We start from the raw sequence: 13,479 nt of genomic DNA on the forward strand, positions 1-13,479 counted from the left end.
TGCTTTGAATTTGGACTTCCCAACTATGAACAACGAAGCAGAATACAAATCTTTGATAGCCGGCTTAGGCTTGGCTAGAGTCGTAAGGACCAAAAACCTTAAAATTTGTAGAGATTCAAGACTTGTGGTTTCTCAAGTCAATGGAAATTTGGAGGCCAAGGATGATATAATGGCCAAGTACCTGAGAGTCCTGAAGGGAATACTGACTCAGTTTTATGAATGGTACGTTGAATATGTTCCGAGAGAAGAGAACACTATGGCTGATACTCTTTCTAAGTTCGCCTCGCCTGGAATCGAGAACTATCCAATAAGTATCTACTTCCAGGTCCTAAAGACCCCAACTATACATGTCATAAATTTGATATCACCAATTATTGTGGAGAGTTATTGGATAGATCCAATCAAAACTCACCTTGAGACTGGATGGCTCCCCGGCGATGCCCAGGAGGCGCACAAGTTGTCAGTGAGAGCATTGAGATATTCATTAACTAAAGGCCTTTTGTAAAAATGTTCTTTCGTCATTCTATATTTAACGCACTTGAGACCTCTTAAAGTAGATGAGGCAAAGATTACTCGACTAGGGTTCTACTGGCCAACGATGTTAGCCGATGCAAAGGCTTATGTAAATAAATGCGACAGATGCCAGAGATACACTCCAATAGTATGACAACACCCAGAGAGGCTTATATCCATCAACACACCCATCCATTTTGCAATGTGGGGAATGGATATACTTGGTCCATTTCCTGTGGCATCGGGACAGAGGAAGTTTATCGTGATAGCTATAGATTAATTCACCAAGTGGATTGAGGCCAAGGTACTACAAAGATAACCACTCAGTAAATTTGTCAATTTCTTTAGGAGAATATGATATACAGGTTTGGAATCCCATGCATCCTTGTCACGGATAATGGGCGACAGTTTGATAATGCACAGTTCAAGGAGTACTGTAATGATAACATCATAGAGTTTTGCTTCACCTCAGTTGCACACATACAAGAAAATGAGCAGGCAAAAGTTGCTAATCGTATCATCCTTGATGGACTTAGAAAGAGGGTCGAACGCTCGAGCAATACTTGGGTGGATGAGCTGCTGCCGATGCGATGGGCATATCGTAACACCTGCAAAGTGACGACTGAAACTACTCCGTTCATATTGGCTTACGGAGCCGAAGCTGTAATGCTCGTAGAGATCACCCATAGATTGCCTAGAGTCTAAACTTATGAACTAGATACCAATGAAGAAGGCATGAGGCTTGCTCTCAATCTCGAGTAGTCTTTCAGGAAGTTGGGGGCAAATGATATGGATAGAAAATATATTCTAAAGACACATTAAATGTCGCGTTAATTACACTTGGAAATTTTGTCAAAAGCCCAATAAAAACCAGGTTGATCAAGGCCTGTTACAGACTAAAGAGGGCCCAAGCCATCAAGGCCCACGAGCCTAGGTCATCAAGTCTCACGAGCATAAGTTGTCAAGGTCTACGAACATGAGCTGTCCACGGATTAGGCCCAATACGATTGAAAGACCAGAGACATGACGTCCAACATGGACACTAACTCCTGCAAGGAAGGATCTAAAATCCCTTGCCTAATAGGAGTCGTAATTACCATCTAAGTTAGAGGCTTTTTCACTAAGTCTCTCAACACAAGTCTAACCCTAGACTCATCTCTATATAAAGGGCTCTACCCCTCAACATAGAACTACGTTTTTGGTTTGATTCTCTACAACACAGAGATACGTAGGCATCTTGCGAAGTCAACCAGTCCCCACCGCGAGAACAACCATTAAAACTTGAAACCCATAAACCCTAGCATTAAATACTAATGAACCTTAGTTCTTGTTCCACAACAACATGCTTCTAATTTTAATATGTTCGGTACTTTTTTATAATTTAAGTATTATGTCTCAACCAAGGAACCTAATTTTGAGATCTTTGACATATTTTGTTTATTTTAAAGTTTTAAGTTAGATTTATTTGAGTATCAAGAAGGAGGCTTAAAAGGTAGAAATGAAGGTCTAAGGTAAATATATTATATTTAGCACTTAAGAATAAAGTTTTATATATAATTTCTCCTCTCCAAATGAATCTGATGAAATGACATTTTTACATTGAAAGTTTCAAGGGATGAAATTTGATGGATGGGGATGAAGTTTTGCTTGTAATGGTTACTTATCGACATTTTTTGAGGTACGTATGACTGAATTCAAAGTTTAATTGAGATTTTCTTATATTAAGCAGCTTTACAATTCGTGATACTTGATAGTTGCAAAACTTATTTTTTAAAATCCGATGACAAATTGTTGTTTGTCATATTAATTATTATTTTATTATGATCCAAAGTTCACTTGCATTCCTTTGATCAGTATGTTGGTGTATACTTTTAGAATGAAAAGATATTAAATATTTAATAAGGATTTTCACGGTAACTGGAGGATGATGAATTGTAAGTTTAGGTTTGTATGTGTGTGTGCGTGTGTATATATATGGAAATTTTGTATATGTTGGTCCCAAATCTTGATTCTTCTTTGTTTGATTTATTTAACAGATCACGTGAGGAAGGTTTTTAATGTTTTCATATTATATCAGTATGTTTCTCTTCTCCGTCTTTCATCCCTTTATTAGTTTTAATTTACATATTTTTTATCTTAATTTTATAAGTACTTATTTGTAAAATTAATTATTATATTTATTTTATGCACGATGTTAAATGTTTAAACTAAAAGGGTTTAACTGTGTTTTCTTTGAATTTGTCCAGGGAATAAGGTTTATGCAAATGGTTTTAGACGAATGAATACAAGGTATTTGATTTATATTCTCCGTGATTCATTTATTTTATGAGATACGACTGAGGCATGAATTAGTTTACATGATTATATATTAAATTTTCATACTTGATAATGATTGCAATCTTATTTTTATGAATATAAGCATTAAGATGTTTGTTAGAACATTCGATGACAAATATTATTTTATCGAGTATTTGATCAAGTTTGTATATTTACAGCCAATGGATAATTTGTATAGGCACGTTTTATAATTAGAGATTAGGTAAAAATTTATTATATGTTCTTTATTCCATCATTGTATGTACTAAGTAAAGGTGATGATATACATGTTGGTGTTTTTCCAAATAAATTTTTAATATATTTGTGTGTATTAATTGAACTGAATTATGGGTAGTAATGTTTAATATTATCCCTTCTGATTTATACGTATGGATGTATAAGGTTAGTATTGATATTAATTAAATTGATTCTAATGTTTGTGTATTTTTTATTTTTCATGTATTAATGATAAATCAAAGCTGAATATCATTGTTAATTATGTTTATTTGTAGCTAAACAGAAGTCATACTATGATTTGGTAAATTACCTTTTTCCAATTTGGTGATGACAGGTATACGAAGAACAAAAGTTCTGGAAGCATTCAAAATTTATGATGATAATATTACTTTGCACTGCAAGACTTACAAGTATAATCATTTACCGCATAAATCAATGATTACTTACCGCTTTAAAGGTTGAACCATGTAATATTGTAAGTGATAGACTATGGTTTTATTTTAGATTGAAAGGTTGACCTATGTAGATACCTACACGTACCTGGATAATGTCACGTATCAATTATGTTATATAAGTACCTGAATAATGTTATTTATTACATTTTACATATTTAGCCTAAATTACGATTTAATATTTACTATTATGAATATTTTAATAAAATATGAATAGCTCATATCTTTATTTTAATGTTAAGCTAGCTTATAGTTTCATATTTTGGTGGAACCAGGTGGCTTTCTCGGACTATAATGTGGGGCTTATATGAAATTTAACCTGGCCCAGAGATGACACAACTATATAGCAGGTATAGAAATGTGTTTTTTACTCTTAATTTTTTAAGTATATATTTACTCTTAAGTTTTGTTGGTGCTTGAAAGTTTGTTATCAGTTATGCTACAATTGATGGCACCCATTGGATGACAAATATTGTTGCTTAGCACACTTCAGACTCTGAAGACAACTATCTCATATAATTATGTACATACTGATAGCAAACCAATCTAATTAAAAGGAAATAACTCCCAGCAGATCTTGGTTGTTACATGTGGCATGTGGGCAATTATAGAATGCAAAATGTATAAAATAGAAATGAAAATATAATGAGATTACTTTTAAGAGCCTTTTGATGGAAGTCTGGTATAAAGTTAAATTATCGCAGTTAGTTAGCCTACAACTCTGTAATTTTAGCATATAATAAGCATACCGTTATTTGTATCAAAAGCCCTGTATTGTCTATTAATGAATTATTTGTTAGTTCTTTCTTAATCAAATAAAATTTGAAAATGGAATGTTTTTCTACTTTAATAATGGAATGTTGCAGAAAATAATTATCGTTTTGTCAATTGAAATGCTTTGGCATTGACATGTGAATTTAAAAATAAAATTATGTGAGATTTTAGTGTTTAGGTTGTTAGTTGTTGCATTAATAGCTATGTTGTATGTTTGGAAATTAGAAGAATGAACTGAAATTAATGGCTACTGGAAGTAGAAAATAAAGTACATAAAAGTTTTGAATATAATTATGCAAGATTAAAAGTCTGTTTGGTTTCTACCTTCCTGATACATAGGAAATATGTACACTGCATCCCGATATATCTTATTTTAACCTTTTATCACCAGCCTTCGGGTAATACCTGATGATCGGTTGGTGAAAAGATGAGAATGTGTTACAGGTAAGACTTGGTGTATATCTTTTACATTTTGATTTGCAAAATAGTTGTGCGTCAATTCTTTCTTTTGTTATAGAATGGGTTGATGAATATGCATGTGTCTATGACATTAGGTTTATATCACAACATTGCCTTGCTCGAGCACAGAAATTCCGGTGAACTCTTAATATAATAAGAGTTTTTTTACAATGATATGTAGGCTATGTCAATACTGGCAAGTTCATCATCATTAAAAAAATGATCAGTATCCATGCTACAACACCAACTAGATGTCCTACATAAATGGTATCAATGAAGCGCTCACAGTCATCTACCTATCTTAGAAGAACATCAATTTTTTCTACCTCTAATAGAATTTTATGTGAAATTTTTGTAATATATATATATATTGTAGCTCCTATTTTTATAGCATATGAATGAACCATTTATAATAAATTTATAACTAATAAAAATTTGTTAGGGGTAGCTTTATACATTTAGTATACATGGTGTGATTTGTGTTATACCATGATTTTTATTATGACATGATGGGAAACGAGAAGACAAAAAGACTTCAAGATGTAAACGAAATGAGTAGACGACATGAAGAAGGCTTGGACTGCACGAGAGAGACGGTGTACAGATAAGCATAAGGACTTAGTCTTCAGTCATCCTTAAGTTATAGGAGCTGTTGTTGAGCTCCAAGGCTAGGTCCTAAGAAACGGTTACCTGTATGAGCAAAATAAGGAGAAGTGGATGAACATGGATTCAAAATTGAAGGCTAAAAAGGTGGAACAACCAAGGCAAAGAGCATAAGAAGAAAGGCAATACACACATTCGATCTAGGAACTAGACTGCAACACAAAGACGCGCATACAACATATATAAAATTGACACTTCAACACAAGAACAAGAATATACAAATGTATCTCCTGGATTTTCAAGTTCGATAATCTATTTTGCATAATCCTATTTACATTGTAATCATATTTAAGATCATAGTGAAGCACTTTAGGTTGGGTACACAATCCCACCCGCGGTTTTTACCTATTCATAGGTTTTCCGCATCACCAATTCTTTATCTCATTTACATTTCCGTTTATACTTTTTCTTGTAATTAGTTCAATACAATCAAGAGTAATGCTTAGCATTTAACCCGTAAATTTTGGTAAAACAATTGGCGATGTCTGTGGGAAACTTGTTAAGGGTTTGATTGATTCATCACGATGAAAAATAATGAACCGGAAGGAGAAACCTCGAAACAAGAAGCTGAGACAGAGATCGACAAGGAGATAGCTGCAACATAGAAGAAAATACAAGAGGAGATGGAGAAAATGCGTTCGAAAAATGAAGTACTAAAGAAGGAGATCAATACGGCCAAATCAAAGACGAAAACTATCACGAAGAAGATAATTCAAAGTGTGGTCAGACGTTTAAACATGGATGACACAAAAGAATGGGATCAACATAAATAGCCAAGAAATGATACTGGTGATGTGATCGTAATAGAGGAGATTGAGAATGTAACGAATAATAATGATGATACAGAGCGGCGACATGGTGATGAACAACATTATGATGACTACGAGGAATGAGATAAGGATCGTGATAGGAGGAGATCGCGACATAGGATTTCAAGTTCTCATAATCACGTCCCTGAGGAATTCAAAAGGGAATTACAAGAGGTAAGGGAATTGATCGAAAGGGTCCCTGGTGTCCCCAAGCCTTTGGAGAAAGCAACCCCAACAAGCTATGCAGACTCACCTTTTGATGATAACATTGCTTTGGTGGAAATACCAAAATATTTCATTGTGCCCCAGATGAGGCCATACGACAGGACCAGTGACCTATTAGAACACATAGCACAATATCAATAAAGAATGTTCACAGTGCCCATTACGCGAGACTTGAAAGAATCCTGCATGTGTAAGGGATTTGGTTCAACGCTATCAGGCCCAGCTCTATAATAGTTCGTGAATTTTCTAAATAGGAGCATAAAAATGTTTTCCAATTTGGAAGATGCATTTAATCTGCAGTTTACAAGGAGTAGGGTGTTCAAGAAAACCTCAAGCGATTTGTACAAGATTATGCAACACCATATAGAACCACTACGTGACTATTTGACATGATTCAATATAGAAAAGGTGACTATAACCAACTGTGATGTTCCTACATCTATTGAAGCATTTAGGAGAGGCTTGGAGAGAGAGTCACCCTCTATGAAGTACTCACAAAGTATTTGTATAGGTTCATGGATAATGTACTAGCTAAGGCTATGGTACAAGTCAGATTGGAAGAAGATAGGAGAGAAGATGATGATAAGTACTATAGGCCTTCCCAAAAGATCACGATGCTAAGGACGAGGGAATACAAACCCTATTCGAGGCCCACTAGAGAAGAAGCATATGTCAATACGACACGAGAACGTAATGAATGGAGAAAAGAAGAGCGTGCAGACTAGAGCAAAGACCCCAACTTTCCACCAGCATATGACAGCTCTGGTTTCTCAACAACATCGTCAACTATGATGATGAAGTTCACAAAACTGGAGGATAATGTCAAATGGCCGATAAAAAGTAACAAACCCAAGGTAAATCTAGAATTAAAGCTATGGTGTGATTGTAATAACCCCAATTTTTGGGAAATTTTGAAACCCTTATGAATAGTGTTTTTGCTGAATGAGAAAACTTTTAATGCCACACTATGTAGGGGTTCTGATATGGATATTCTGAGATTTTATTAGTACTTTATATGGGATATAAGTGTATGTAAAGATCGTCAGAATCCAAATCCGAACACTTTGATTTTTCCCGGAAATCCAATAGATACGGAAAGAATTGAGTATAAGGTAACAGGATAAAAGGATTTAAATTAAAAGATTATAATAGAGGATCATAAAAAGGAATATAATGTATTGAGAAAGGTTAAGGGAACCTAAGTAATAAGATCCCGGGTATGATCCCTCAAACGATAAACGAAAACGAAAGTTAAGCGAACTGTATAACAGATCAGCGGTCATTAGGCAAATAATTAGGAAGTTAATCAAAGGGATTAGAGAGGATGATGTCACCCAACCAATGAGAAGAGGACAAGGAGGGGAGGATGACATCATGAGGATGACACAAGCATGACATGGGAAGGAAGGAGATGTGGTGGCTTTTTAACCACACAAAATCAAGGGCAACTAGGTAATTTACTAAAACAAACACAAAAATCAAACCAACCAAGCCAAGCAAATCATTTTTCATCAAAATCAAAAAGAAACCAAGGCATTGTTCTTCATGCTCTCGGCCAAAACAGAACCAGCACACTAAAACTGCTGTATCTCCTTCATTTCTCACTCAAATATTGTGTTCTATAGCTCATTGGAAAGGTATGGAGATGTCCTACAACTCTTGTTCACAAGTCTCGTCCAAATAATCATGGTAAGACCCTCATTTTTACATTTCTTTAAATCGGACTTTTAGAAACTTCAAAGCCTAACTTTGTGTTCTTGATTTCTTTGGAAAGATCAAGCTTGTAGGAGGCTCCCTAAGGCTTCCTAGCAACTTAACACCTCCCAAGGAATGTATAAACTTCAAACCCTAGCCTTTACTTTATTTGTTAGTAAGTTTAATGGTTGGTTTTGTGAAATGAGAAGCATGGATTGTGATTATTAGTAGTTTGGTTTGATTTGGAAGTGTTTTGGTAATTGAAGCTTGATTATAGTTCATAGGTCTTGATTGTGGTTGTTTGAGTTGAAAACCTTGGAGATTATGGACTGATGTGGTATGGTTTCGGTGAAGTTTTGTTGTATTGATGGTTATGAGTTGGTTGGTGGTTAATTGGAGTAGTTTAAACATTGGTAATCGCGTAAACATAGCCGTCGTAATGTCCGATTTACTTTAGACTGCTTTTGTTCATAACATTTGGACCCGAGAACTCCCTGCTAGATTATGACCATTGCCATGTTTAGATAGTTCATGTTACGAACTTCGTTTTGATATGTAGTTCGTTTGATTCTGATGTACGGTTTAGGAGAAACGACCGTTTCAAGTAACGGCGTTTCGTGAACGAATCATTTCCTCTCGCCTTACTTTGAAACATAGGTTAAAGACCAAAAAGGGTTAATTAATGTATGAAACAATTATGGTAAGAGTGTTAGGCATTTGGTAAGACACTCGCGAAGGAATCGCTTTAAAACTCGTAAAGGTTAAATTATTAAAAATGGTGGAGCCGAGGGTACCCGAGTGACTTAAGCGAATCAGTGAGCGCAAAACAAGCGTTAGAGTCTAAGTTAGTTAAAGTATAGATTTACAAGTGACTTTGGTTTAATTCCAACTTACTTGTTGTTTATAGGTTACCAGACTCGTCCCGAGCCTTTTATCACCCCAAGTCGCTCAGGCAAGTTTTCTACCCGTTATACTGTTGTTGTGATGTATATATGTATATGCATTATCTTGTGATAGATGCATGTTGGTTAATTAGCAAATGTTGCGATATATTGAAGCATGCTGATATGGTATATATGCATGCCTGTTTCGTATTCTTGCCATATATATCTGTTGGTTCAGTTGATAATACCTATGCTAGAGAATAGCAGTAATTTGCATATACCCATAGTAGAGGGACCCAAAGGTGAAAACATTTTCTAAAACCGGGAGTCGAGGATCCCGAGTAGATTTTATATATATATATATTTATATATATGTATGGTTATAGTTTTCAAAACTATTAATCGAATAAAGTTTATTCGATAACTTTATTTTATTAATGAATATTATCTTGAATATTCATTCGAGGACTTATGACTCCTTTATATTATTTATTGAATATTATTTGAATATTCAATTGAGGATGTATGACTCCTTTTATTTTATTATCTGAATATTATTTGAATATTCATTCGAGGGCTTATGACTCAGTTTATATTATTTAATGAATATTTTTGAATATTCATTTGAGGATCTATGACTCCGATTATTTGCTGAGATATATTCTTTATTTTATTAAAGAATAAGGTGTAAATAATCAAACTTATTTTCGATTATTCAAATAAAGATAGTACTTTCATATAAGTATATCTTTGGTTATTCAATATTCGTTTCAAGTATAAGTTTTAAAACTTCTACTTCAATTATTTTTATAAAGATTATTCTTTATGGGAATATTATTTAAATAATAATATTCAGTCATTTTCTAAATATTCTGGGGACTGATTTACTTCATTAAATCAGCTTTACTCCAAACACTCTATAAAGTGTTTTCGAGTCTTCAAAATGATTTTTAAAAGTTAGAGCGGATCCCAAAACTCATTTTTATATTTAAGATCTTCCTTTTTAAGGGGATTTAAATACTCGCTCAAAACCTGAGGGATCCGGCTCTGTGGTGTATTTTATATTCGCAACAAGGTTGCTGTTTTGATAAATGAATTGATTACTTACCCAACACTCGGGAAGTAAAATTCTTGGAACAAGTTAATCCATTAACAGGCATCGCCTGGGAAATATCGGTGAGTTTTCCTTTCCAACTAGATACGACTTCTTGGTGGAGCCGTATCAACAAGTTTCTACTTGGGGAAAGTGGGGACGAGCTTTACGTTTCAGAGTCATGGATTTCATCTGAACTAGGAGTGGCATAAGTGGCCGAGTAGCGCCGGCCCAGCCTTATTATATTGGCCCAAATGGCCTGGAAGTTCCGCTAAGGCGGTCCATTCCTTAGGAGTTCAGTGTTCGGTTGACAAGTAAATCCGACAGGTTCTCCTCTACATGTAGAAAATGGTGGGGTTGTACTACTACGACTGATCATCGTAAGTGGTCTTCCTGGCGCGGCAAACTCCCGTAATGAGTTCATCATCCAATTGGATAATTTCTGCAACACTACCCAGAGCACTTCGATAGAAAGGCTACGGTTGGGCGATTGTTGAGTGTTGGCAGGGTCAAGTTTTCAAAATGATGTTTACATCAAATGAAGTATCTCATAACTTCATTTTATTTTGATGATATTTTAAAGGTTGAATCTATTCAAGTATTATCTTGTAGTCTCATCTATGTGATGAACTTTTGAACTAATTATAACTTGAACGGTGGTAGTTCAAGTAGTATTTGGAAAAGATATAAGTATATTGGAGTATCTTGTAACTTTATCTTTTAAACTTATATCTAGTAAATGATTATCTTATGCATGACAAAGATTTTCAGAAAAACGTTGAGACAAGGTTAGATATATGAGATCACCTTGCAACGATATTTTTATACAGTTATACACTGGAACTCTGTGTGTATTATGCATGGAAGAAGACTTCCCATATTTTGAAAAGTATATATGTATATATATATATACTGAATATTTTGCGACTTCATCGCATTAAGATATCAACTTGGTTCATTTCTTTTGACCAAGACTTTCATGAGTACTATGAGAAGGCTCATATATTGTTAATCATTATACATATTATTTTGGTGGGCTTGCTGCTCACCCTTGCTTTCTTCTTTCACCACACAACATCAGATAGACAAGATGAACATGACCAAGCTCCCAATTCGCGAGCGGATAGGAAACGTTCCGCAGTTTCCTATAGGCGTTGATGTCGCTGTAGCTGAGGTAGGAACTACCAATAGGCTAGGCTTTCAACTTTTGATGTATCAGATTATGTATATTTATGAATTGTAATAATGGCAAAGAAATGTAAATTTATTCAGAAACCTGTTTAAGGTGTATTGGCATATAATTGTGGAATAAAACGACTTGTGATTATTTTTGGATATTCATCTCTGAGACTATAAGTTGTGGTGTGTGTGTTTATTGTGGGGTCACAGTACAGAGTAGTTGATTATTTATTAAGAGTGGGTGTTATTAAGGGAAATGGAACTCGTGACAACCCGGATCCCCGACCCCGGATTTGGGGGTGTTACAGAAATGGTATCAGAGCTAAGCGTTATAAACCTCAGAGATGATGGGACGTTAAGATAATAAGTTCACTAAGATAATAAGAACTCTTGCCAAGTTCATAGTCGGACTACCTAACGTAGTACTGACAGTTAAAACCCTTATGGGAACCCTTATAAATGTAGCGATAGAAGCGTAGTTCGTTATCGTATAGAGTAGCGGGACTCCGAACCCTGAGGTTGAGGAGCAACAGCGCGATGATGTTTTATTACTAATTGGAGATCGGATTGTGGATCCGATAGAGTGTCCTAATGCAGGACCGGATGATGTTGATATTGAGGATGTAGCGGTTGAGGATGTTGTCCTAGATGGGATTGTTGCTGAGGAGGATCTCGTGGAGGATCCTGACAAGAATGAATAAAGGACCACTGATGAATTGATGACCATGGTTAGGGCAACTCCCAGAGGTAGGATTGGCCGGTCACTACCGGAGGTTCGTTCAAGTTTGTAAAGATAGTAGCCCCTTTAACGCGGCTTACTCGTAAGACTGAGAAGTTCGAATGGACAGAGAAATGCGAGAACAACTTTTAAGAACCGAAGCAAAGGTTGGTGACGTTCCCTATGTTGGCGTTGCCGGATGGAAAATGAGATTTTGTGAAGTGTAGTGACGCTTCGCATAAGGAATTAGGGTGCTTCTCATACAGCACAGCAAGGTAATCGCGTACGCGTCAAGACAATTAAGGTACTATGAAATTCGATATCCCCGCCCATGAGCTTAGGCTCGTGGCAATAGTTTTACCCTAAAGATTGGAGGCACTACTTGTATGGAGAGAAGTGCGAGAATTACCTAAGCCATAAGTGCTCTAGTACATTTTCACGTAGAAAGAGCTCAACATATGCCAGAGGAGGCAGTTAGAGCTAACCAAGAATAATGATTGGGAGATTCTTTATCATTCGGGGAAAGCCAATGTGGTGGCTGATGCCCTTAGTAAAAAGGAGAGACTCAAGATGATAATGTCTTTGGGAGAGTTTATAAGAGATTTTGGAAATAGTAGTGAAGGTAACCGGAGCCGGTACCGAAAAGCTGTTTGAGATTGCAATAGAGACCGAATTATTGGAAAAGAGCATACGGTGCCAGAGAAAGGTGATGAATGAAGGCAGAGAGCCAACAAATAAATATGAGATTAATACCGAGAAAGATGATAAGGGAATAATGAGGTATTCCTATAGAATTTGGGTTCCGAAAGTTCAAGAGCGTAAGGATGAGAACTTAGATGAGAGCCATAGTTTGAGGAATAAGATTTAGAGCAAACCCTGAACGTGATAGTCAGGGAGGTCGCCATCAAGATAGAAGGAACCCATGACATAATGGAGTGGAAAATGAGGATTTTAAATTAAAAGATGACCCCAATTATGGGGAGTAGGATGAAACATTTCATACTGAGAAAACAGAAGTTGAACAAGATAGGGAGAATCAGGATGGTACTCCTATTGGGAAATATTTATGGACCTTTTTAGACAGAACTTAGACTATTATCCCCAACCACCACCCTGAGGAAACAATGCGGTGAGAAATTCTTTCAGGACCTTTAAGTCGCTAAGCTCTTAGAGTTCCAAGGAACAAGCTGACCCAGTCGAGGCAAGAGCTTGGCTAAAGGAAATATAGGAATCACTTGAGATTCTAAATGATTGACGAATCACAAAAGACTGTTTTGTCACTTACCCTCCTAAGAGAGAGACCACCCGCTGGTGAAAGGCCAAGGAAGGCACGGAGCAAGAGATTATAATAAACTGATTTAAGTTCAGTCAATTGTTTTCAGGAAAGTACTTCCCAAGGTTATGGAGATAGTGTAAAAGCTTTAGAGCCAGAACAAAGGCAGACGAGTATGATGAATTATGA

This window comes from Apium graveolens, chromosome 7 (genome assembly GCF_009905375.1).
Source record: "Apium graveolens cultivar Ventura chromosome 7, ASM990537v1, whole genome shotgun sequence".
NCBI lineage: Eukaryota > Viridiplantae > Streptophyta > Magnoliopsida > Apiales > Apiaceae > Apium > Apium graveolens.